This window comes from Pseudorca crassidens, chromosome 5, assembly GCF_039906515.1.
Source record: "Pseudorca crassidens isolate mPseCra1 chromosome 5, mPseCra1.hap1, whole genome shotgun sequence".
Taxonomy (NCBI): domain Eukaryota; kingdom Metazoa; phylum Chordata; class Mammalia; order Artiodactyla; family Delphinidae; genus Pseudorca; species Pseudorca crassidens.
This window is the reverse complement of record NC_090300.1, coordinates 14,552,340-14,579,604: the sequence shown is the minus strand read 5'-3', so window position 1 is coordinate 14,579,604 and position 27,265 is coordinate 14,552,340. Positions and strand designations below refer to the sequence as shown.

Here is a 27,265-nt window from a genome sequence, read left to right as displayed (position 1 = left end):
AAAAGTTATATGTTCTACGTTCATATCTGCTCTAACACGTAGCTTTCTGATCATGTACATACTTAGAAATCCTTTTATAATAACTCAACCAATGCTAGAGCCACAAATGAGTGAAATAAGTAAAGTGCATTTTGCAAATGTAGATGAGGATGCTAACTTGGGAATAAATTATCATTAATTAAACCAGCAAGTACTTTGAAACGGTAGTTTGGACATGCTTTACCTTATAATATGGTGTAAGTTTCGATCACTTGCATACGGTATAGGCACTTGCAAATAGTATAGTCTAACCCATTGGGAACTAAGTTATTCCAATTTCCCCAATCATTTAGTTCATGTTACAATTGTTGTAAAGTTAATCCAGTTTAAGCCTTTGTTCTTCAAATTGGTCTTTCTTGGTCTCCTAAATTTAAAATTAACTATGTCTTACTCCACTGTGAGGAAAAGTTCTATTCAGGTCCCATTTTTCTATCTTGAATAACTATGCTTCTTTAAAAACACAGGAATTTAGTTCTCCTCAAATATAACACTATATAAGTACCTTAATAAGTTACAGTACTTGACGTTAAGAGGACTCTTGAGGAGAAGGCAGTGCTTTCATTCAGTGCTATGCTTTGTGTAACTATTCTATTTTGCTGACGGGCAAACTGAGACATGGTGAGGAATCCACTTAGAAAAGAAGAAAAAAGTTTTAGGCAAACACATAACTGGGTTTGACTGGGCCTGTTTGGTACCAGGGGATTTCAGGCAAGGAAATTTACCTCTCTGCACTGATTTCCTTATCTGTACAGTAGGGCTAACAATATCTAACTTGTGGGGCTATAAGTGATAATTAAATGATTTCATATTCAAAAGTGCTTATGATGGTGTCTGGTTAGTCTGAGTAACTTTAGTAAAAGATCTGATTAAAGAGTGAGTGGCTGGGGCTTCCCTGGTGGCGCAGTGGTTGGGAGTCCGCCTGCCGATGCGGGGGACGTGGGTTCGTGCCCCGGTCCGGGAGGATCCCACATGCCGCGGAGCGGCTGGGCCCGTGGGCCATGGCCGCTGGGCCTGCGCGTCCGGAGCCTGTGCTCCGCGGCGGGAGAGGCCGCAGCGGTGAGAGGCCCGCGTACCGCAAAAAAAAAAAGAGTGAGTGGCTGGTCCAGGTCTCTCCACCATCCTTATCTAAAAGCACCCATCTCCAGTAAATGCTTATGCTAAAAATACAGGCTACTACTTTCTTGTCTGCAACTTTCTAAATGACTTACTATATTTTTGTGGGTCTGGGTCCCTCTCTTCCTCCTCCATTGCCAGGGCCCAGGACTCACAGGGAGACGCCCCAGATAACTGCTCCTCTCAGCACCCGGTCTCACCGCTCCATCCTCCCCGAATACTTTCGGCTCCAACAGGAAACGCATGGCTCTCTGAAACGTTCTAGTGCTTGACGTGGCTGGTGGTTACAAAGGTGCTCATTTTTTAGTATTGCATTAAGCCATTTTACTTTCTGTATGCATGCTATCTTTCACGATAAAGCAAGTGGGTGTTTAGAAACGTATAGCTCCAGGTTCTGGCAGTAGCTATGGGGTCCTGGGTAAGTTGCCTCTCTGGACCTCAGTTTCCTCATCTGTAAAATGAGGAGATTGGGCCAGATGACCTCTGAGGCCCCTCCCAGGCCTCCCATTCTGGGTTTATAACTCATCTGATTCTCCAAGCATGTCTCTGAGGAGGGGAGAACACCAGCCATTACATTTACAAAGAAGGGAACCATTGAGCGAGGCTTATGACATCAGAGTCAGACTTTGAAACCAGAAGTGATCTCTGGTGGCCTTGGCCTGCAGCAGCTTGAAGCCGGGTCTCAGTTCCCCAACCAGAGATGGAAGTCAGGCCGCGGCAGTCAGAGAACTGGATCCTAGCCACTAGACCAAGATGTCCAGTGGTCAGTGACAAGGCCCTGGCTTGTCTGCGTTGTAGGAATAAATTTCAACAAAGAGATGGAAAACAATGAAACAAGTAAAGTGTTTATTAGGAGGAAAAAAGTACACGTCAATAGGCACACACAGGCAGGCTCAGAGAGAGTCATGCCCTCGTGGTAGTTTAAATCACTTACATGGGGCATTTCTTCCAGGTTTCCTCTGACCAATCATCTTGCTTTGTCTGATCCTGATTCCGTATTTGGTATATCTCAGGGTCCTCCTCTGTGTGTGCGAGCATCTCTTAGCCAAGGTGGATTCTAGCGAAGAGGGCTGTGGGTAGGTTGACATCACCTATTATGGGGTGGCACCCCCTTCCTTTTTGGCCCCCTAGGAGCCTTTCTGTGCATGTGTAGTCAGGAAGGTCTCTTTGTCCTTGAGAATGCGAAATATGTGGTCTCTTTATCTCTTATCTGGGCAAGGCTCAGCTCTCCACTGTTCCTGCCATTATCTTATCTTGGAGTATCTGCCCACAGAAGACAGATTCCAGCAGCTCAGCCTGGGTCCCGTCTATCTCCTGCCTCAGAGGGACCTGGAGTTGAGTCTCAGTTTTGCCCACAGTCATCAAGAGATCATGAACAGATCTCTTCAGCTCTCTGGGCCTCGGTTTCCTCAGCTACAAGATGGTTTTAGGAAAAGAATCTTCCTTACAGAGTTGATGAGAAGATCAGAAAGGATGATGTGCATATGTTACCAGGCCCAGTGCTTGGAATCCATAAAGTCGTTGGCCTTTAATCCTCACTTCAATGCTGTGAGGCCCTTATCCTTCTGGGTTTTTCTAGCTGATAGTGTCGGGGCTAAGAGGAAGGGAGGGAGCAAGTGATACAGTTACAGCAGTTCTTTACAAAGGTTCCTCTGGCAGCTGTGGGACAGATTAGAAGGAAAAGAGAAGGAGGGCAAGTGGGGAGACCTGTTGGTCAGGGAGACCCTGCCTGGACCGGGCCCCGCAGTTGCCGCGAGGTGTCACGCCCAGTGTGGCTCACCACTGTGGCCAAGTGTCCGAGAGACACCTTGTGGAGGTGAGGTGGGGAAGCCAAGGGCAGGAGGTGCCAGTGATGACCCAGGGGCTCCAGGTCAGTCCGTCACAAGGGCAAGGGTGAGTGGGGAGCAAGCCAAGAGGGGAGGCATTAGAGGATGCTCCTTGGAGAGCCTGGCAGCCGGAGCAAGTGGGTCTAGACTAGGCACGGAGAACTTGAACTCAAGACCTCTACTTCACCGCCCAGAATGGGTTCCAGTTCACGTACCCTTTCAGAAATCTTTATTGCTTGGGAGTGAGTGGGGGGACTTGGTAATGCAGGGTCAACCCTTCTTCTACCTTATTTCTGTCTGCACTTGCACTTCTCACAAATGGGCCATTGCTGGTTCTTGGTCAGTGGTGCCCCTGGTTTACGACTGCTTGAGGACCGTGTTTCTGCACAGGTCGTCTAAACGGCAGAACCCCAGCTGTCTCAGTGCCTCAGATCCACCACAGTAATCACATCCTTTAGAGCCAAGCGTTCCTTATGGTCTTTTAAAAAACTCCGATGCCCCAGACCTCATAGTTAGCACGCTTGCCCAACATTCCCATGGGACTGCCATCTTGGATGTTTCCCTCTGTGACAGGATAACAGGATACAGGAGAATGCTGGGCATATGGGCAGTGAGATGAGAGGGTGGTGAGCCTCTTCTCTGACCAATAAAATGTGCTCCAAAAGGTCAGGCTATATCTGGGCGGAGAAGATAAACTTCGTACACTTTCACATCCTGAAAACTTTCCTTATCCAACATGCATCTTCCACCAGTGCTCACATATTTACTTGACTGGAGGAAAAGGCCTTTCGTGCCAAGCATGGTGAGGCTCTTTACAGACGTGAACTCATGCAAATATCGGAACAACCCATTTTGCAGACAAGAAAACTGCAGCTCAGAGGGGCCATTGGCTCATCCAACCAGGGGGAGGCCGCCCAACTGGGGAGGGAGGGGTGTTCAAATTCCTGCTCCCTGCTTCTCCGCTGGGTGACTTGGGAGAGCTGCTCAACCTTCTGCTTCTGTTTCCTCCTCCTTTTAGGGTTGGAATGAAGATTAAATGGGGAGATGCATATGACAGGGTCAATGTAAATGTTGGCTCTGCTCTCAGCCATGCTAGGCAGTGGGTAGGACCTGTGGGTTTAGGCAACAGGTGTCCCAGATGAGCCCAAACTGGGATTCATGGAACTGGTAGGTTGTGACTTCTTGGGGGGCGTTGCTTATCCCTGAATCATTATGGGAAAAGGCTTTTGTTCCTTGGCTGATGGGGGAAGAGGGATGAGTTTCCCTGGAAGGGGTTGGGAGAGAGGCTTAGAGATCAACTAGAGAGAGGCTGGCGTGCTGTCAGTCCCGTCCCCACCATCCCCCCAAGCCATGCATTGTAGAGGTTGGACAGGAACCAGCCCCACGGCTCCATGGCTGTGGAGAGAGAGATGCACAGGTCAGGAGCATCTTCCTCCCTCCTCTCTCTCCCCTGCTGGCTCGGCAGCCTCAAAGCAGCAGGAACATGTCCACAGCCAAGATGCTCACATGCAGATGACAGACCGACCCTCCCAACCCCAAGCCCCACCCTGGTGTGAAAGAAAGGCCAGTTGGCACAATCAATAGCTAGCTCTTCAGTGGCAAAACAACCATCCCATTGATCAAGGCAGGGATTACTTCTAGTCAGTCCTGACTAGATTTTGGGCCAGCAGATCTGGCTTGGTTCTCCTCTCCCTGTTTATTTTGTTCTGTAAGTGTGGAGGGGATGCATTCCACATCTGAGTGCCCGTATCTGCACAGGATATCAAGACTGCACCGGCCGATGAAATCCATTTTAAAGGTCATCCATCGTGGCTGGAAGGAAACTGACAAGCCCCAGAAGGTAAAATTTGAGGTGTAGCCCCTGATGGAGGCTGTGGGACAGAAGACAGGGCTCATGTGGTTGGCTGGCCCCCCAGTGGCAGTTTTCGTATTTCCTAGTCATGTCTTTTCTATTTCGATGTCCAGAAAGTTTAAAAACACTCTTTCAGGACTGCGTTCAAATATTTGGGCAGGTCTGTGGGAAGCTGCTTTTGTGTGTGGGCTTGGGGTACAGCTGTGGGTGTGCTGACACTTCCCCCGATGAAAGTGCTTCTTGCTCCTGTGCCTGGAGACGGCCTTGCCCAGTCTGGCAGGCATGCATTTTTCCATCTCCTTGGGGTGAAATTCTAGGATTTGTTTTGTGTCACTTTGGATCTTGGTGAAACTGCATGCAGAGGGAAGATTAACGGCAAAACTCTGCTTCCAACTGCCAGGAAAATATTTTGCCCTTTACAGTACAAAAACAAAGAGGCACGTCAGCTGAGTGGTCTGGAGAGAAGAGGAAGGTAACGTTCCCTGTGTTAGTGCAGGGCCCTCCTCTGCCCTTTTTCCTGGGCTCCTCTCCTGGATGGGACTTTATTTTTTTCTCTAAGGGTCTCTTGTCTGACAACCTAAAATAGATCCAATTTGTCTGCAAGTGACCTCTGAACAGTACCCAGTCTGCGCAGGCCCCTGTGTCTCCTAACGTAGGCCCACTGGATCTGTAGGGCAACCCCACAATGAAGAGTGGATTAACCTTACCTTACGGATAAGGAAACTGAGGCTCAAGGTATTAATTAGCTTCCTCAAGGTCACATAGCAACCAACTGATAGAGCTAGAATCAAAATCCAGGCCTACTTGCCATGGGCTCTTTAATAATGCGGCATACATCAGACTGTGGCCCAGCGCCTGGCACAAGCGATGCTCAGATGTATGAGAGAATGAAGGAAAGCGTCCTCAGGCTCCGAAGACCTGGGGTGCCCTGATTTTACCACCTTTACTTCCCACAAGGCCTTCTCAGGATGCCCAAGTGTCCTCACCGGCAGAATTGACATGAAAATGCTCTCCCCGTGAATCGGCCATTGATCTCTGGTGGACCCACGAGACCACCCCCTCCACACCTCAAGGAGGGCTATTGAGCCGGTGGGGGGGGGGGTGAAAACACTCAGCTGTCTGACCTCACACGTACTAGACATCTAGCATCTCTGGACCCACACAGAAGGCAGGAGAGGTCCCTTCGCCTTGGCATCTTTCTAAAGCTTAAATGAGATGTAGTTTATGAAGCCCCTGGCACATGGCAGTGTTTATGAACTGTTTTGGTTTTGTTTGGTTTAAAGACTTTGATCCGGGAGCCTCATGCCTAGGGAGGGAAGGGATGCAGTGTTGGCCTAGGGAGGGAAGGGATGCAGTGTATGGACGGTTCGCTTGTCTGTGCATTTCTCTGGGAGTTGGTCCACGGTATTCATTTTGCTCTCAAAACCGTTCATGACCCCAAAAGCATTTAAGAACCACCGCAGTCCAATTTGATTTTTGACCCATGGTTAGAAACTGCTGAGCTAAGAATATATTAAGTGCCCACATGTTCCTGGAATCATGCTACTTAAACAAATAGAACAGGAGGGATCTTTGCCTTTTAGAAGTTCACCATTTAAATAGAGACAGTAGTTGGTGATGCAACGGCTGAGTTAGGTACATATGTAGATAAGTATCAGAAACGATGTGGGAAGCACAGAAAAAAAGTTAAATATTCACCAGCTGTATAAAAGCAATAGATATTCACATTTTGGTTCTATTTCAGCTTTTTTTTCAAGAGTGTATCTAACAGCCAGCTATTAGTGGGCACTTACTCTGTGCCAGGTGGTGGGTTGTTTGTTCTAAACGCTCGATCCTGTTTAATCCTCACCACCACACTGTGGAGTGGTTACAAGTATTAGCTCTATTTTACATACGAGGAAACGGTGATTCAGAGAGGTGAGATCACTAGTCCCAGGTTACACAGCTGGTCAATGGTGATACTCAAAATCATGAGCTGTCTGGGACTTACCTTTGAAGATGTTTCCATTCCTCTGGCATCTTTTTTAGCCCAGAGTAGTGAGTACTACTACTACTACTATTGCTACTATGAATACTGCTGCTGGTACTACCACTGCTACTGCTACTGCTACTACGACTACCCGCAGATCTGCTCGGAAGGTGCACGGCTTCTAAAGAGTAAGGAGTGAAGAGCCTGCTGTAAATCTTACGGAATCAATTCATTATCAGACGTTTTAAAAGAGGAAAATTGCACAGCCTTGGAATTGGCTTCTCAAAATTCCACTGATTTTTAATCAGAAAGGAAAATGGAAGCGAGAAGAGAAGCCAAGGGAGCTTTGGCTCTGAAACTGTCTCTCTCAAGCCTCCCCTCACGACTAATATAATTAAATGATAGAATCGACTCTGAATTGGAGAGTTGATCTATTTGGATTCTCAGAGGTACCCTGGACCCCATGCCCACAGAGGGACAGGCATTGGAGTATAAATATTCCATTTGTTTTGATGATCAAGGACATCATCTATTTGGCAAATATGTTATTTGCAATTCCCAAAGGTTTCCCTGCCAGATATTGCATTTTTCCCTGTCTAAGTATCCCCTCCTCTTTCTTTCAAAAACACCTGACATGTTAAGCCCTCTGCTAAGCACATTTGAAGATGCACAGTTGATTTCAGCCTTTGATGAACTTACAGACTAGAAAAGGAAATATGACTATAAATATACATCTCTTCCGTTTTTCCAAGAAGAATGCAGCACATGTGTGATTTTAGAGGGGTACAGACAGAGGCTCAGAGGGGTGCAGAGGACTTCCAGTGAGGGGCTCCGAGAAGGCATCAGGCACTGTGATGCCACGGTTCTGTGCCTTAACAAATGGATGGAGTTTGGACATTCAGAGATGGGTCATTCATGGTGGAGAGAACAGTCTGAGCAAAGACACTGAGGTAGGAAATCACGAGTGTATTTGGGAGCTGCAGGTAGCTTGGCTCAGCAACGAGCCCTCTGAATAAGGTGTGACGCTCCCAAAGCACCTGTGAGAGGGGCCTGCTTGCCTACTGTTGGTCCAGGCCCACTCGCCCCATGTCTGTCTCTCCACCATGATAGAGGACAGGCAAGGTTCTGTGCAGAGGCCAGGTGGAGAGGGATGTAGCAGAGAAGGATCCACGGGCAGTGGGAGGGTAGAAGGGTCTTTAGGGCCTTTCCTGAGGAGGTCATGCATTTGACCTGTGACACAAAGACAAAGTCTGGGTGGCTTTTAAGAGGAGATAAAACCCTGCGAAGCTGAGGTCTGGGAAGGGAGCTGGGTTTTGGAGGCCAAGGCGGTGTCTGATCAGCTCTTGCCTGGGCCATCCATGGGAGATCGTCCCCCCGGGCCTCAAGGTCTAGGACAGGAGTATAGCTACAGAATGGAATTCTAATCCAGTCAGCGAAGGAGAACTCCGTGGAATATGGACCCACAGAGCATTTCCTTCCTAACCAGCCCAGCCGACCAGCCAGCCTTACCTCTGTGTCTAATGGAGTATCCCGCAGGCTTTTCCTTTTCTGCTGCTCAAACTGCAAACTTTACTCTCTGAGAGAACCTGGGCAAGCTACTTAGCCTCCCTGAATCTCAGTCCTCACTTGTGGCCCAGGCTTAATAACAGGACTCACTCCGTGGAATTGTGAAGATGAAATGAGTTCATACACAGAAGGTGCTTGGCATAGCCTGTGTTAATCTATCTCTTTATTCATCAACTCCACGCTCAAGGGGAGCAGAGCGGCAGAAGCCAGATTGTCAAGGGCAAGCTGTCAGACGGATGAGACGCATCTCCCAGGAACGGGGGTCCTGAGAGCCACGGGGAACAGCAGGCACCACAGGCCAACACCTGGTGCTGGAGGGCAGAGGTCCCTCCCCGTCAGAGACACTTCATCCACACCACCGACATCACACAGAAGCTGCGTCTTAACGCGGGGATGGGGATTAATACGTGCACAGGGAGGGGAAAAAATGTTCGCGTCTTGTCCTTCCTCAGCACCTTCACATCCAGAACACGCTTCCCCCCGGCAGCAGCTCCTCGGCAACCATGCAACGCGATGGAGTGGCGTTCTTCAAAGACTTTCTTGCAGAGAAAAAAAAAATCTCTTTTTAGAGGAGAGATGCTAAAACGATAGACATAGAAGCATCTGAAGTGGAAAGACCCTGGGTATTAAAGGATTCAGGTTTCCAGACGATATCCTTAGGGCTAGGGCACCCACAGAGAGGGCATGGATGTGCTGTCAGAGGAAGTTTGTCTGTTTGTGCAGCTGCAGAGAGGCACGCAGTGACCTTACTAACGGAAGCAGAGAGGAAGCAAGAAGGGGGCGCCCAGCGAGGCCGTAAGATGAGTGTCTTGTTGACTAAGGTTGACGGCATGGCTCGCAGCCTCGGAGACTAAAATCACACAAATGCATGAGCCTCGCTTTCCTGAGGGCCGGACACTGACCTACTTCTGTGGCCCATTCTCCTCCTGAGATGTTTTCCCACTCTTGAGCTGACATATTCCTTTTCAGAGCCCTCCAGGTAGTGGGGCATAGGGTGCAAATACTCACCCAATAAAAGGCAGCTTTACTCTCCACAAATCTTCACTCTCTGTTAGCATAAGGAATTGGTATTTGAAATTTGCATTTCCTCCTCTGTCCCCAGTCCAGCTTCTCAAAGGACAAGCATATAATGGGGGTGGGGGTGGGGGGGCATACCTCCAGGCATATGTCTGAGAATAACTCTTAACAATGTCCCCTCCCCTTTTCACTCTCACAAGGGTCCTAGTTTGGGCTGTAAATTACATGATCGCTTGTCTCAGCTTAGTTGCCCTCAGAAGCAGACACTGAGACAGGGATTCAAGTACAAGTAGTATATTTAGGAAGTGCAGGAAACACACTGTTAGGAGACTAGGAAGGTAGACAAGAAAAGGAATGCAGCTGATTAAAGAGTGTACTGTTAACAGTGGCTACCGTGGGCACCTGGAGTGTAATTTTGGGGGGAAACTCTGAGAAATGGTGCAGAATCTATTCTGAATTTTCCCACCCCCAGGGCAAGGCGAGAGAGCTGGGATATTTATACACCAGCTCCTAAGCTGAAGGGCTGCTCCTGGCAGGTATTAATTCTCTGCTACTTCTGGCTCACCTGATAAGCATTGTGACCTTCTTTGGTTCTGGGGAAACAATCCCTCAGGCCCAGAGATGCGGATTCCATACTGGAAAGTCACAGGAGCGCCCCCCTCTGGAAGGTTCAAGTAATATGGGTGGCCACCAACAGCACACACCTGTAACTTCTCTCCATCCTTTGGCTGGCATCTTGCTACATCCAAGTTCATTCATCAGTAACTTCCTGCTCCTCAAATTCAAATCCCATAGAATTTCTCATCAACCTTCTCACTGGCTTCCCTGTTCTTTTCACCACTGCTCAACCTCTCCCTCTTCAAACTCTTTGTTTACCTGGCTTTTGTGACCCTGCCTTGTCTTAATTCCTTGATGTTCTTATTATTGTCTTTGACTAACTGGGAACATTTATCCAAGACCCTCTTCCCTTCTCTCCCTTGAGAATTTTCTACATCCACTTCAACTGTTACCTCCATGCAGATGGCACAACAAAATTAATAATATTCCCTTAAATTCACGAACCACTTTAAATCATACAAAAGCCCTTTCTCTCTGGAGTCCTTTTGACTGAGTGTATATAAGACCAAAGGTTTATAGTTGCATCAGTCATAATTTCTCTCTGGAGACCCACCTCCACATCCTGGTTGCCAGCTCAGGGTCTCCATGCATACGTTCTACTATCGTCTCAAATTCAAGCCGCTCATAGCTTGGTGTCCTACTCGTCCTTTATCTGATTCCCACCTCTAGAAATACTGCTTTCTTCACTGTCCCCAGAGAAGTCTTTTGCCCCACTTCCCACACAGCTTGTCTGTAGCCTCTGCCTGAGAGCAGGCAGTTTCTTCTTTCCTTTCCACCTGTTCCCATAGTCAAGACCATGCTTGCAAATGAGAGGAGCCCTGCTTGACCACCGTTGGGTTAAGGAGGAAATGATTGACTCCATGCTACTATAACCTGCAGGGAAGGCAGGGTTCTTCTAAGCTTTGGGAACAATTGGAACCACATTCCAATGTCACCCATACCGTCTTGCCCCTTCTCTAATATCAGCTGCTTTCCTCAAGCCCAGTCTCCTCCACAGAGCAAAACCCATGGCTATGGCAGGTCCTCCTCACATTACATGCAAGCAGGATTGGTTCCTTCCCTTAGTTACAGTTATTTCTTTTTCAAGAACTCTAATTGGCTAGAACTGGGTCCCACGCCCACTCCAATGGCCAAGGTGTAGGATGCTATCATTAGCAGTCCCATCTAGAATCAATCTCAGATGAATGGAATAAAGGAAGGAAAAATTCCCCAGAGAAAGGGGAATGTTTCCAGAGAAGAAGGGAGGGGTGCTGAGCAGATAAGACACTTTGATTCCATAATTTTACCCCTTTCTAAAATGACAGCTCCTGCACCCCGTCTTTCTGGTGTTCTAGCCTCTGGACTCTTTCCCTCCTCTGAACGGCCATCACACTTCTTGGACTTTCTCCTTATTTGTTATTTAGTCATATCCTGTCTTACCTTGTCTCTTCTGTTATTAAGAGGAATTGCCATGTTAATATTTTATTTATTTTTTAACTGCTCATCTATTTAAATTATTTTCTCCCAGTGGGGCTGTTGTTGGATTTTATGAGTGTGTCTTAGTTTGCTCTTTATCCCATAAAACTGAGACTTTTTATCCCAAGCTTGAGACCTTACCCAGACTGACTCAAAAACAGTTTGTTTGATTTGGTTTCTATTGGGCTATCGTCCATGATGAACACATATCAACCTGGGAGGTCTGGTGGAGAAAAAGTCCTATGCCTTTTCAGGAGACCTGTTTTCTGATTCTCACAAGAGCTGTGAGATGCTGGCCAAATCACAACTCTCTTTATTTCATGGATTTTCCATCTGTGAAATGATGACAATAAAATGTGCCCTAACTTCTTAGGGTTGTTGAGAAAACACAGTGGAAGCAACAGAAAAAAACATGCTATATAAATGCAACTTATGGGATTTCCCTGGTGGCGCAGTGGTTAAGAATCTGCCTATCAATGCAGGGAACACAGGGGACATGGGTTCAAGCCCTGGTCCAGGAAGATCCCACATGCCACGGAGCAACTAGCATCACAACTACTGAGCCTGCGCTCTAGAGCCTGTGAGCCACAGTTACTGAAGCCCGCATGCCTAGAGCCTGTGCTCTGCAACAAGAGAAGCCACCGCAATGAGAAGCCCGTGCACCGCAACGAAGAGTAGCCCCCGCTCGCCACAGCTAGAGAAAGCCCGTATGCAGAAAGGAAGAAGGTCCAACGCAGCCAAAAATAAATAAATTAGTTAATTAATTAATTTAAAAAATAAATACAACTTATGTTTGTTCACATGGATAATTCAAAGAGAAAGCTCAGGTGTTACTGATAAGGTATTGTTTCTAGATACAATTCTTCCTACTGAGTTTGCATTTACACAGGAATCCCTTAGATTCCTCAGCTTCATCTGCTAGAAACATGAACCAGTGGTTAAGGCAACCATTTAATTACCTTGGAAAAGCTTTGTGGAACTTTACAGAAAATCTGATAGTAAACATTGGCTTCTAAAACTTGCTAATGAGAAAATGCATTTCTCTGGTCCCTTTTGGCATCAAAGTTCCAAATTGGCAAATTATGACTTTATTGCTAGGTGGGGGTTTTTTTGGTGTTTTTGGTATTTTTTGATACTTTTGACAAGTGTTTAAATGTTTGGGGATGAAGTATTGATGTAATATTCTTTTTTAGCCTCAACATTTTCTTTCTCCTATTGCTAAAGAGTCCATATTCTAATTTGCCTCTCTTAATCAAGTTGCAGATAACCAGTTCAAATTTACTCACTGCTTGGTATACACTGCACACTGGGTCAATAGGGCCCAGTCCTTGCCCTCACGGACCATAAGTCAAATGGGGAAGACAAATGGTATACAACTGTTTACAGTATCTGTAATTATGTACGTCACAATTCTCTAAAACAATGTATGAGTCAGAGTGGGCTCCCTACTATAACAAACAACCTCAATTTTTAGTGTTTTCACCTAGTAAAAGTTTATTTCTCACTCACACAAAGTCCATTGTGCATGTTCTTCATTAAATGGTTCTCTTCCAAGTGGTGACACAGGGATTCAGCCTCACTCTATCCCAGGAAGTCACCATCTTCAACTTGGGGCCTCCAAGGTCACCAGGAAAGGGAATGACAGTGTAGGCAGAACACACTGGATCTCACCACCTTGGCTTGGTAGGGACACATAGAACCTCTGCTTTCATTGGTCATTGGTCCCATTAGTCCATCAGGTCACATGGTCCAACTTAGATGCTGGGCAGCTTCTTCCCAGCCATAAGTGAAGTTGCAAGAGGAATACATATCTTTGGTAGACCACCAGCTGCCTCTGCCACAGGTAGGTACTATTTTTACAGGTAATAAAATTGAGGCAGTAAGGAACTTACCAAGGTCATACTGCCACTATGTGGAGAAACCAAATTTGAACCAGGTTTGTTTGACCCAAAGCTCATGCTTTCACAACTCTGTTATACTAACTTTGCTATGACACGTGACATGTTCTAGGCCATGGTAGAGCTCTATGGGCATGGTCTGCCCATTTAACCCATTTTCCTTGGTTTGGGCTTTCTGGAAAGTTGGTCTTGCTGCTGCCCTACGTTCTGGCCTGATTTTTCTGACGGCCCTTGGCTGTCACTGAAGGCCTTGCTAGTCTTTTTCCTTCTCCAAATGTGTTCATGGCACTGGGTAAAGTTTCCATCTCTGTGAGACAGAAAATAGAGAAATAGGATTAGACATTGAACAACTGTTGTTTGAAGAGGATAGCAACCAATTTGCATATATAACTTCAGGCATCTTTGGTTATGAAATAGTTGCATTATTTTCTGGTTCCATTTCCCACAGGCTAGTAAGGGGTCAGTGTTAAAGAACTGACAGGGATCTAGGAGTTTGGATATAGGAGATCACTTTGGATTTGAGTAATGGAGCCAATCAATTTTGTAAGCACGAACATGTACACCAGGCTCCAATCACAAGCAACAGGACAAGTATGTACAACAGACTCTCTACCTTTGAGGTTTGGAGACACCAAAGCAGAGAGCTGTGTTCACATTCACTCTGCCTGATGCAGATATAAGTGAGTAATGTCAGCTCCATCCACAAAACCCTGATTACATTGAGTCCCAGTTACTATGGCTGTATAACAAATTATCCCCAAACTTAGCAGCTTAAATAGGCCTTGATTATGTTCACAGATTCCTGGGCCAGGAATTCAATCAGGGCACAGCAGAAACAGTTTGTATCTGTCTCCCAATTTCTAGGACCTCAGTGCGAAGACTCAGGGGCTGAGGGTTGGAATCATTTAAAAGCTCATTCACTCACATGTCTGCTGGTTGGTAGTGCTGTTTGGCTGGGGGGATCCTCAGGTCCTCTTCCCATGGGCCTCTCTATACAGTCTCTCTGTGTGGGCGGGTTTGGGCTTCCTCACAGCACAGTGGCTGGATTCCCAGGGTAAGCATCTCAAGAGAGAGAGCTTTTTTCACCTATCCTTAGAAGTCATGTACTATTGCTTCTATCATATTTTACTCATTGAGGCAGTCACAGAGTCCTGCCTGGTGCAAGGGGAGGGGAGATAGACTCTGTCTCTTGATGGGGAGGGGCAAAATTCTGGAAGAATGAATGGGACTGGAAATAGCATTGTGGCCACTTTTGGAAAAGCTAGTCTGCCTCTTTGCTTTTATTCTGATCCCTAAATCTGAGTTAAATATCAGTTAATATACATTTGGTGCCCATGTGCCAGGTACCTTATATTCATTAAATCTAATCCTGACCCCAATACTGCAAAGTAAATTGTTATTCCTCTCACAGATGAGGAAACTGAGGCTTAGAGAAGTTAACTAACTTACCCAAAGACACAGAGCTAGCTGATGGTATAGTCAAGTTGCAAGGCCAAGCCAGGCCGACTCCAGATCCCATACTCTTTCCCATAGTTTCCATATGGTTCCCATTGGGGATGACTCATTCCTTTAACGAAAGGAAAGTTTGGCAGAGGTAGGCCAGAGTGGTGGAGATGGGGTAAAGGGAAGTTCAGACACTTTGAATTAATGGTAATTTCCACCAAGGTGTTTGTTCTAATAATTTCCACCTTCTAGAATTCACACATCCTCAGAGCCCATCAAGTCAAACCTATGTCATCTAACCATCCCTGGTTTCCAAACAGCTGCAATACATTTACTTTGATTCTCCTGCATGTGTAAAATATTACCCAAAGGCCAGAAGATGGTGTCATGCTAATGGACGATGGAATCCACCCTCCTTCAGGGGCCTAGGAGAAAGCCTGGTGAGACTTCCCCAGGGGGACTGAAGTGTTCATCATCCCAACCAGGAGATTTTTTTAAAATAATTATTTATTATTTACGGTTATAGGAAACAAATTTTAAATAAATTTGCATACATGTTTTGTTTCTGTGATATATGAGAGACTGATCAATAAAAGACTGTCAAGTATAAAAATATCAGTGTATTACATCAGGATAAAATTCTGTGGGGGAAGTGAGATGGAAATATAATTTCAAGGAGTAAAAGGAATGATGTTAAATGTCTGATTGTTAAAGAGCTTGTCTTGTACTTTTAAAATGGATGATGGTGGCTGTCACATCAAAATGACTGTTTTTTCGACATCTTCATTGGAGTGTAATTGCTCTACAATGGTGCGTTAGCTTCTGCTGCATAACAAAGTGAATCAGAGTAAAAAGGGAGGGTTGTGCTGGGACTGTTGTGTGACTTGATCTTGGGGGTAGTTCTGGGTGTGTGTGTGTGCAGACAGTCTTTACTTTCATGAGGTGTGTACTTTACTCGTGTAAGCTAGACCTCAACCACAGCCTCAGGATGATTACAAAAGATGAGAGCTATGCCAGGACCATGGGCATCAGTGAACTCTGTGCTGGGCCAGTGGGACAGATGGGCACCCTCGCCATTTCCGATTCCCATCAGGTCTCCCTGGGCCGGGACAAGCTGTGTTTGTGCTCAGAAATGATGGGCTTTCCAAGTCAGGATCCTGTAAAGGTGCTTCTTTAGATCCTCTTGCATAATAAATGCACACACTCACACTCAAATATACTCACATTCATACACAGTGACATTCACATGCACACCACTTACATGCACACTCATTTCACACACAACTTGTACTCACACAATCACATCCACACTCACAAGCATGCACACAGACTCTCATAACTTATATGTACATGCACTCCTGCTCACACTCATACAGTGAGCTCTTACATTCACAACTCATACATAAATGCAGTCACATTTACATACACTCAATACCCACACACATATTCCCATGTGCACACCCACATCTACACACACACACATTCATGATCACACACTCATATATCCACATTCACACTCACACACATTCACACTTTACTCACATGACTTACACCCACACACACATTATGCCCCCACCCCCATTCAGACACACACAGACACACACACACAGACACACACACACACACACACACACACAGAGTTTATCTCAGCTCTCTGAGGAGGACTTAGCTGGAGCCAGAATAGGACACTTTAGAATTTTCTCCTTAATTTTCCTGTGTGGGCTGTTTAGGGATCTTATCATTGCTGCATTATTTCTCTTGCACTTATTTGTGTTTTTCTTCAAAAGATCCTCAGGGCTTTTTGTCACAAAATAAAAATTTAAAATCATAGTACACGTACGCATATTGCACATAAAATTTGCATAAACATAACAGGGATTCTTGCTAAGACTAATAATGTTAAAAACAATCAAAGAAAAAAACACAGTCAATCCCAAACTACAGGGTTCATAATTACTCCCTCTAAGTGTGTATCCCTTACATGTTTGAACAGGGCCACTTTAATTGGTGGTTTTGATATTAAGGACTGAGTGTTTTATGAACTAAAAACTCAAGCTTTGGCCTAAGATGGCAGCCCAGGCACCTGGAGGCTTTAGGGACACAAGTCTGTCTTGGACCTTTTGTGTCACTAATTGTGCTCACAGCGGCAGCTACCCTGGTGGTAGCTGCCACCTACCTTGCTCCAGGGTGAATTTCTGGGTCTTGACTTAGCTGGGCTGTGTGTGGGCTGGAGAGCCGCCTAGGTAGCTTGCACAAAAGTGGGCATGCAGTAGTTAAATAACAAGACAGGAAAGTAAAAACCTCCAACAGCTGTAGCTGGTAGGGGAGGGGGGTTGACAGCACATCACTGGACTTGTGCCAGAGCTGAGGATGAATCAGGAGACACCTTTGCAGGCTGTTTCCATCTCTTGCCACCCAGTGAACAGAGCAGGCTTTAAAATCTCTTGGTCCCCTTGTGAGGCAGATGGAAATTACATGAGGCAGAGAGAGGCCTGGGGCTGAGCAGCTCAGGCACAACAAAGGCCATCCCAGTCAACCAAGGAGCGCAGCTTACAGCCCACTTGGGGAAGGAGGGCAGACCCCCTTCATGTGCCCCGAGCAAAGGCAGGATTACAGTTACGAAAACAACTGACAAAGCTCTGTACCTTTAGGTCAAAACCAGGAAAAATTTGACGTTGGAGAGAGTGGGAATCCTCTGTAATCTCAGTGTAAGAGCCAACATACACAGGGCGCTTCTATCTGAGAAAGTGCCCTTCCCAGTGCCTACAAGCTAGGGATGTGGAAGGCCTGGCACACAGAGGCGATCATGAGGCTCACAGAACCAGGTGAAAAAGAAGAGGGAAGGTTGGACCAGGACTCAGAGGTCTGTGCCCACTTCCCGAGGAGGCTCCTTTGATTCTCAAGAGCAGAGATTGGAAATTCATACCAGAGTCACACTGCATGTTAATTGCCTCTGATTTGTATTTTTCTTTCCCCGACTCTGTCCTTCGGTCTCTCTTTTTCTTATTTGAGATAATATTAAGATGTCACATTGGGCCCTAGAGAGAACCCCTGGGGCCTCGTCCATGAAACAGGAGTATCAGAAGGCCCAGAATTCGTGTCCAGCAACCTGCAAGGCTGGTCCTCACTGAAGCCATTTGTCTGTGTGCTGAGCTCACCCTGCCATTTCCTTTGGTGACAGATTGTCCTATGAGGGGGGAATTGGAACAGTTTTGGGAGTCTATTTGCCTAATGAGATGGTGGGTTTCAGATTGATAGACTTAGCAATCCTTTAGGAAGGAGCAACACTCCTTTTTCTCTGTTGGAAGTGTTCCCCAAGCCATAGAAGCTCTGAGCCCCAAAGGCCAGTTACTGTTTTCTTTCACCATGTGTGAGTAGATCCTAAGACCCCTGGACTCAAAAAGGCAAAACAAACACTCCCCTCCCCCCTCCTCTTTTAGGGTCAAAGCCAGGCTACTATTTCTCTCTCTCTCTCTCTTAGCTTTATTTTAGGGTTTTGGGTCCATGGATCTAGGCCAAGATACACTTTTCCAAACACAAAGATCTGAATTTCATGGGGCAGAGCGCTGGCGAAAATAGAGGGGAAATGGTAATGGTGACGGGTTGTGCAGTGGAGGCGGGGGTGCGGATGCTGTTAGTGATGATACTGATGTTGAGAGTATGGTGGAGGTGCTGGCTGTGGGGGGTGGGTGTCGTTGATGACGGTGGTAGTATTGGTGATGAGGTGACATGATGGTGGTGCTAATGGTGATGACCGTGATGAGCTGTGTATGGAGATGGTGATGGGGGTGGAGGTGGGAGTGGTGATGGTGGTGGTGGTGGGGTTGGTGATGGTGGTGGGTGGTGGTGGGTTTAATGATGGTGGTGGTGGTGGAGGTAGTGATGGTGGTGGAGGTGGAGTTGTGATGGTGGTGGTGGTGGGGTTGGTGACGGTGGTGGAGGTGGGGTTGGTGATGGTAGTGGAGGTGTTGGTGGTGATGGTGGTGGAGGTGGGGTTGGTGATGGTGGTAGTGCTGGGGTTGGTGATGGTGTTGGAGGTGGGGTTGGTGATGGCGGTGGTGGTGGGGGTGGTGATGGTGGTGGGTGGTGGTGGGTTTAATGATGGTGGTGGTGGTGGAGGTAGTGATGGTGGTGGAGGTGGGGTTGGTGACGGTGGTGGAGGTGGGGTTGGTGACGGTGGTGGATGTGGGGTTGGTGATGGTGGTGTTGGTGATGGTGGTGGAGGTGGGGTTGGTGATGGTGGTGATGGTAGGGTTGGTGATGGTGGTGATGGTGGGGTTGGTGATGGTGGTGGAGGTGGGGTTGGTGATGGCGGTGGTGGTAGTGATGGTGGTGGAGGTGGGGTTGGTGATGGTGTTGGAGGTGGGGGTGGTGATGGTGTTGGAGGTGGGGTTGGTGATGGTGATGGTGGTGGGTTTGTTGATGGCGGTGGTGGTGGGTTTGGTGATGGTGGTGTTTGTGGGGTTGGCGATAGTGGTGGTGGTGGAGGTAGTGATGGTGGTGGAGGTGGAGTTGTGATGGTGGTGGTGGTGGGGTTGGTGACGGTGGTGGAGGTGGGGTTGGTGACGGTGGTGGAGGTGTTGGTGGTGATGGTGGTGGTGGTGGGGTTGGTGATGGTAGGGAGATTTGTCATGTGACAATGGTGGGGGCGGGGCGGTGGTGGTGATCGTGGTTGGTGGTGTGACTGTGCGCAGAAGTGTGATTCCTGGTGGAGGTGGCTAGTGCTGCTGTTGGCCGTGGTTGATGTAGTGAGGTATAATCAATCCGTTCTCTTCCAAGGGAGCCCTGGGATTCTTGTATAAACTGTGCAGCTCTTCCTCAGACTTTTGTCTGTCCCAAGAAGAGCAGCTTCCTGAGGTGCTTTTCCCCATGGCAGGGGCATCTGTGGTTACATCCTCATAGCAAGGAGTGGCCGTGAAGATTTGCTCAACTGTGACTCGACAGCTTCTTTTGTTGAAGAAGAGGGAAGAAACCCTGGTGGGCCACCCTCTACCCATTTACAGTTAACCACAATTTTCAGTTACCACAATAAATTATGACCTCAGTGTATCTCTTAACCATAATGGTGTGAGGAAGGCAGGATTATCCCTATGGTAAAGATGAGGACACTAAGGCTCAGAGAGGGACAGCAGCTCGCCTGAGATCACACAGCTAAGAAGTAGGCAAGGCCCCACGTGCCCTGCTGTGCTTCACCTCACTGTTCCATTCAGTCCATCACAGAATGGAGCACCCAACAGCAATGTCTTGAACCCAGCCAGGAGGCTTGGACAAATAATGGGCAGTGTACCAGCAGGAGCCCCTTAAAAGCCAGAAACACAGGAGCCACCACTCTTAATGTGAGTTTTCAATGTCCTGTTAAAGCCAGCACCGAATTTCTGACCAAAAAAAAAAAAAAAAAAAAAAAAGGGTAGTTCTGCGACTAGAAATCCAGTCATTTAGGAGTCGCTCTCAACAAAAATGTCCTTTTGACCCAGGAGTGTCCTTTCAGAAAAATACAGAGGTTTGGAAGGAGTCCATATTTTTCTATTAATTCCTACTTCAAAATAAACATGTTTGTAACATGTCTTGTTAAAAAACAAACAACAGCACAGGTCTCCCTCAGGGAGCTGAGGAAAGGGTACCAAGAGTGATGGTTTGAAGCAAGATGACCCTGAAGTGAGGGCTGGTGGGTAGAGCAAGCAGACACGGGACAGCTTTAGCATGCTGGGAAACACGGGGCTGTTTCTCCCACTCCCAGCTCAGCGGCATTTGGGTTTGGGTCACACTTCCAAAGAGGGGAACAGGCAGGGCCATAACACCTTGAGGGTGAAACCAAATCTTAGCCGGCCAGACCCCAAGGGAAACCTGAAGAAAGTTGCAGTGACTATACAGAGGGAGGGAGAGAGGTTGGAAGAGACGCAGTGGGTGAGGGGAAGTGATAAAAGAAAATAGCTCTTGCAGACGCAGCCGTGTCCACACACCTCCCTCAAGCCCCGTAGTCCAGGCTGCTGGGCTGAGAGGGGAATCAAAGCCAGAGACCAAGGATCTGCCTCCAGAAGCCCCTTGCTTCTGCTTCTGGGTACTGTGGTTGTAGCTCTTACCCCCTTCCTGGTAAAAGTCCGGAGACTCTGTGACGGTCCCATACAGCTAAACCAGAGCCCGCATCTTGGAATTTTCTGGTGTCCGTGCTTGCAAACATTTGAGGAGGAGAAAATGGAGAGCGAGAGGTGGGCTCTAAGCGCTGATGGGCACAAGCTGCTGCGGGGCCTCGTTGGGTCCTGGCCTGTAAGCACTCGGTTTCTCCTCCCTCCGCAAGCAGAGGACGGAGACAGAGGGGACAGAGTTGAGGGGCTTGCTCAAGAAAGCCGTGTGGTGGGCTTGCCTGGTGGCGCAGTGGTTGAGAGTCCGCCTGCCGATGCAGGGGACACGGGTTCGTGCCCCAGTTCGGGAAGATCCCACATGCCGCGGAGCGGCTGGGCCCGTGAGCCATGGCCGCTGAGCCTGCGCGTCCAGACGGAGCCTGTGCTCCGCAACGGGAGAGGCCACAACAGTGAGAGGGCTGCGTACCACAAAAATAAATAAATAAATAAATAAATAAAATAAAGCCGTGTGGGACCTGGGAGGAGTGGAGAAGTCCTGAAGGCCGAGGGGAGGAGCGCGAGGGCGGGTGCATCTGTTTCCTTAGTAACAGCAAAGCAGAACAGTCTCCCTGCCTTGTGATCTCCCTGAAGAGCTTTGTGGAGCCTTTCCCAGTGTGTCAGGGGAAGACTGCACTAGTGATTTTGTTCTGCCACAGATTTTACAAGGTAGGCCCCCCTTGGGCTGGGAAGGAAAGGGCCTGTTGGACCTGACTTGATAATAGGCACCTAGGACACCGGGACGAAGGCAGCCACAGATGCAGGAGAGGAAGATATGGCTGCCTTTCACCAACCACCACGAAGAGGGGAAGACTTGTAGCTTCAGGTCATCTTACTGCCACCTCTTCCTAGTTTACTGCATTCAGAAAAGCACTCAACCCTGCCGAATCTTCATCCATGCATCAGTCCTGGGATTATTCCTTCATGTACTGACTTACTCGGCAATTACTGATGAAGTACCTCTCATGGGCTGAGAACTTACTGGATGATGGGGAGACGGCCCCAGCATTTATTGGGGGCATCATTATCCCCATTCTACAGATAGGTAAACTGAGGCACAGAGCGGTGTTAGAGCAGTGAATGGGCTAGAGCTGTTCCCTGCCCTCGGGTGCTTATATTCCAGTATGGGAGGCGGATGTCCAACGAAGAATTAAACAGTTACTTAATTATAATTGTGGTGGAATGTCATAAAGGAGGTGGGAGTTTGTCATAGTCTGGGGAAAAGATAGGAAAAAAGGTTAGGGAATGGCTTTGAGGGACCTAGAGGCAGGCCAGGGCTGGAATGAGGCAAGAGGGGCCCCAAGGGTTGGAAAGCGTGTACTCACAAGGGCCCTAGATGCACCCTCTTCTGCCCCATCCCGACCCCAGTGGTGACAACGTGGAGAAGGCGAGAGGGAGGTGTTGGCTCCAGACAGGAGCAGGGATACTTCCTCCATTTCAGCAAGAAGGAAAGCAGAGGGTTTGGGAATGGGTGCAGGTGAACTGAGAGATTTGGGGGTAGGAAGATGGGAAAATTTCTGTTTTCTGTTTTCTCAGTAAAACACCAGACAAGATAGTCATCTGCGAGTGAAGCCAGAGGAGGGGATACAGGCAGTCTGAGGACAGAAAAGAAGGCCCTTGAGGGTTGTATTCAGGAGGGAAAGAGCCTACCTTGGCAGTCCAGGTGAGGCCCTCTGAAGACTTGTGGGCATCATGAATTTAGGGTGAGACCAGTTGGCACAGTTGTGTGCTCTGCTCCAGCAGGAGTCTGCTACTTGGGTAGAGGTATGGAGTGGGTGGATAGATGCATTTGACCTGAGCTGGGGTTTAAACAGGTGAGCACATGGGAGGGAGGGAGGGGGTGGGGAGAGGTTGGCAGGCATTGAGTGTAATGATGGATCCCAGAATGTAATTTGTGGGGAGAGGAACATCGGGACTTGAGGGGGGTAATGGATAAGGAAACAGTGGCTTCTGATCTGAAAGTTTCCATGGAGAAGCAGGCTTGGTGACTTGGGATGGGCCGTCCGAGTAAGTGAGCAGGAAGGTGGTGTTTTATCAGTGGTGACAAGGCCAGGATAATGACTAAGGGGGAGGGTGGCTGGTGAGGTGCATTAGAGGAAAAGAGAAAAGGAGGTGAAGGAGTCAAAGAATAGACATGCCAAGTGTTGGATGAGTTTGGATGAGTCATCTGTACGTGTACTGAAGTTGTGTTTACAGAGCCAGGGTGGAGAGAGAGATAGGGAGCCAGGTGCAAGAAACTTCCACAAGTAAGAGGCAATCACTTAGGGATTGTTAGATGACAGGACCAGAGAGGGATTTGGACCCTCTAGTTTAAAAGCGTGAACTTCAAAGGAGCTGGGACTTTTGCAGGGAGAAGGATGGAAAATGGCTTGGAAATGGTGATGGAAGTCACGGAGGACAGCTGTGAGAACAAAGCAGCCTCCACTTGCCGGGGTCTTCAGGGCGGACCCGGTTCCAGAGTTAGGGCAAGAAGCGGAAAGGAGGCTCAGAGAAGATGGCAAGCCTCTGGAAGCTTTCATTGATGGTAGAACATGAGCTCTGAAGGGCCCAGTGGGAGGGTTTGAGGGCTGAGGTGGATAGGGGTGGGTGTGGAAAGTCAGGACATGTCCAGAGCAGTCCAGGGAGAGTAGAATGGGGGTAATAGTTGGTCTGGAGGCTGAGACAGCTCATGGTCTATACGATGGAGACCATTTTTTGGGGCGGTAAGGGGGAAAGAGTGCTAATAGCTCTGCCAGTAATGATTCATGTATTTTTTAGACATCTTTATTGGAGTATAATTGCTCATGTATTTTTAAAAAATGATTTCCATTTATAATCCTTTGATTGCAAGTGATGACAGAAAACATTTCATCTTGAACACACCCTGGGTTATAGCTTTCCTGAAATTGCTCAACTGGGCCCTTACTGAGGATCTCACCAGATGCCGGGCTCCTTGGCCTCAGCCCTCCGAGATTCACACCACCAGGATGAGCATAAGGAAAGGGCAGGGAGTGTTGAGTTTGCAGCTCTCCGTGAAGCTGCCTACCCCAGGGCATGACTCTCTCCCAACATCCACCAGAGATGTCAGCCTGGATGTTCAGGCCGTGGTGCTGCCGGGAAGTTGTGTTGGAGCTCCAGAGACTGAGCTGGTAGAAATGATCTGGTCAGAGAAGTCATAGCCACGCCTCACCCTTCCCCTGCTCCTGCCCAAGTTCATGTTCCCAGAACACTTTTCCTGAATGGGAAGGAGAAGGCGCTGTGGACGAATTTTATATTTGGGATCCCAAGTGAATTTTTATGATTTTATGATTCTTCCCTCTTGTCTCTAGAATTAGTACATTTATCTTGGGGGCAGGGATTCTTTTCTTGGGGAGTTCTGTCCTGCATTAAAAGGACACATGTTCGGGAATTCGCTGGTGGTCCAGTGGTTAGAATTCCGCGCTTTCACTGCCAAGGGCCTAGGTTCAATCTCCCTGGGCGGGGGAAAAAAAAGGTCCCAAGTTGGACATGCCGGGGAGGAGAGGTGAAAGAGCCCACAGTCAGGTTTCCCATGGTAGCAGCTGGTGTGACACGTGGGCAGCTTTGTACAGGACCAGGAATCGTTGTCGCCATGCTGATGTAAAGATCATGTGTGGGAAAGAAAATAGGTAAAGTTTTAGAAACCCAAATGCAACAGATACGCAAGAATCCAACAAACTGAATCCAGAAGGAGCACCCAGGCCCAACCTAACACCCTCTGGGCCTTCTCCCCCGCCCCACCTCAGCTCTTTATTGAGTGTCCACCGGAAAGAGAGGACAGAGATGGCTGTGGCCCGAAGGGGCCTTGGTGGAATGTCCTGGGGGAACATTTGCAGAGTGCCTCGAGTTTTAAAATGTCACGAATCAGAGTGACCCCAGTGAGTGATTGTGCCTGATATTCAGGAGGACACACGCATGTGCACACACACACACACACACACACACAAACACACACACGTCAAAACACTAGAGGCAAAGCCTGCCAAATCTGTGACTCAGTTAGCCTGAGCTCTTGGTCTAATCATAGCTCGGTTTGGGGATGAAGGTGTAAACAGGGAGGTGAGCTAAGATCAAACACTTCCGGGGCTGATCATCTGGAATTTTCCCAGCAAAAACTCTGAGTTTGCATGCTTGGAGTTTACGTGTGTGTGGAAGCAAGAGAGGGGCTAGGAAAGGGGGAGACTAGTTTTCGTAATCTTTAACACCTTAGAGTTTACAAAGGTCTTTCATGCAGATTGCCCATGTGATCCTCACGGCATCCCTAAGGGGCAGCTAATGTAGGTCCTCCTTCTGGAGGAGGAAACCGAGGTGCTCAGAGTTTAAACCTCTGCAGATCCAAGCTCTGAGGCCTTCAGGCTCATTAACTTCCACCCCCTTCACCCTTAATAATGAAAAAGTCAAGTGCAATTAATTCTTTAAAGACAGTCTTTACCTCAGAAAAATTCCACAGAAGGGTGTCACACAAATCAATGAATTTTACCTAATCTGTTTACACAGGTGCCATTACTCACTGTTGGAGAGTCTCATTAGTTGCTGGGAAGCATGGAGAGAGCAGGCTGTGGATCTGAGCTGATTGCCAGTGGACCCTAAACGATATGTCATTTTCCAGAGCATTCTAAGAAGGGGTTAATTGCTGAATGCTTGAAGGAACTTAAACCAGCTGAAACAGCTACTAAATCAGCCATAAGATCAAGTGGCTACTTTGCCAATGGTGCCCTGACCCCCATCTTCCAGTCAAATCTGTGTGCCTCTCCCCAGAGCAGCCAATCCATTTGGAATTGTCCACAATTCTTGGGGGAGGACGTGGCACGTCAGTGCCTGCTGCAGCATGTGCACTGCTAAAGGCATATCTCCAGGTGCTCTGGGCTGTCCATTTGGCTTCTCGAGACAGTTCAACTCTTTAGCTGCACAGACCTTGCTGAGGGGCATCCTGGGAACTGATGCATCTTGGATAAAGGCAAGTCTTTAAACTAAAAGCTGCCCTGCAGGGGAAACCCCTCTGAGTCCTCCCAGAAAGAAAGGCATCTTTTAAATTTGTGACTCATTTTCAGTGACCGGCTTTCCCCCTTCTTGCTTGTCTTTGTTTCATTTTAGCCATAGGAAGAGGGAAGGGAGAAGAGCTGCTGGGAGGGGCTAGGACAGCCCCAGACAACGGAGGTGGGGTTCAGGGGAGCTTGAGTGCAGACCAGGTCCTGAGGCTGTGGCCCTTCCCATCCACGCAGGAAGCCCAGCAGAGGCAAGGGAAGGGGGGCCGGGCGGTACTCAGATGCCCAGTTCACACCAGTGCCTGGCAGTGGGCACAAGTCTCGGCCTGAGTTCCCAAGGTGGTCATTAGGAAGCTGGTTTCCATGATTGGGTGACAACTTGGGCAGCCTTGGCCTGTACTTCCCATGGCTGAGTGGGGCCTGGCAAAGACAGGGGCTGAGAAGCCTAAAGGAATAAAAAAACTCATCTCAAATTATTCCAGCTACTAAAAGGAAATGGTAAATGGTAAAAGGTAATTATGTAAAGTGATAGAGGTGCTAATTATTGCTACGGTGACAACCATATGGCAATATATACATGGATCAAATTAACATGTACACCTTAAATTTACACAATGTTATATGTCAAATATATTTCAGTTAAAAAACTTTAAAATAAATGAATAATTTTTTTTTTTTTTTTGTGGCCTCTCCCGTTGCAGAGCACAGGCTCCGGACACACAGGCTCAGCGGCCATGGCTCACGGGCCCAGCCGCTCCGCTGGACTGGGGCACGAACCCATGTCCCCTGCATCGGCAGGCGGGCTCTCAACCACTGCTCCACCAGGGAAGCCCTGAATAAATATTTTTAAAAAACTCATCTCACTTCTCTAGGAGAGCATGACATCATGATAACAGCAGATCCCTCCCAGCCAGACTTTCCCAGAGAGTGGAGGGGAAAAGGGTCTCCCAGGGAGGAGCTGACCCAGCAGCCTGGAGGGAAGACGGCAGGAGACTGGGGAAGTTGGCTTGGTCATACAGATGGGGCAGGGAATCAAGGCTGGACAGAGACACACAGTGATTTCTCCTCTCCAGCGATTGTCATGCCCACATCACTTCTGGAACAAGGAAAATGTGATATGGGGCTGGAGAACCACAGAGCACAGGAATGGGCAGACAGGAGCAAAATCTGCTGGGCTGCAGGGAGACGCATGGTACCAGAGTACTCACGGTAACCAGTTCAATTCGGGGAGGTCTCAGAAGGCCAACATCTAGATTTTTTAGGCAGGTCAGGTTGCCTAGAAACGCCTTCTCTCCAAGCAGCTTGGGGACCAGCAGGTCATGGCTCTGCCCTCACCCTCCACGCTCCCAGGCTGGGACCACACAACATCTC

General features: G+C 48.0%; 1 long non-coding RNA gene across 1 annotated transcript; it reads left to right on the top strand.

Moving 5' to 3' along the window:
- Positions 1 to 4,608: 4,608 nt before the first annotated feature.
- On the top strand, positions 4,609 to 26,750 carry LOC137224364 (uncharacterized). Its single transcript, XR_010943316.1, has 2 exons — positions 4,609 to 4,818; positions 26,596 to 26,750. It is a non-coding gene; the product is annotated as an uncharacterized lncRNA (long non-coding RNA).
- The last annotated feature ends 515 nt before the right edge of the window (positions 26,751 to 27,265 follow it).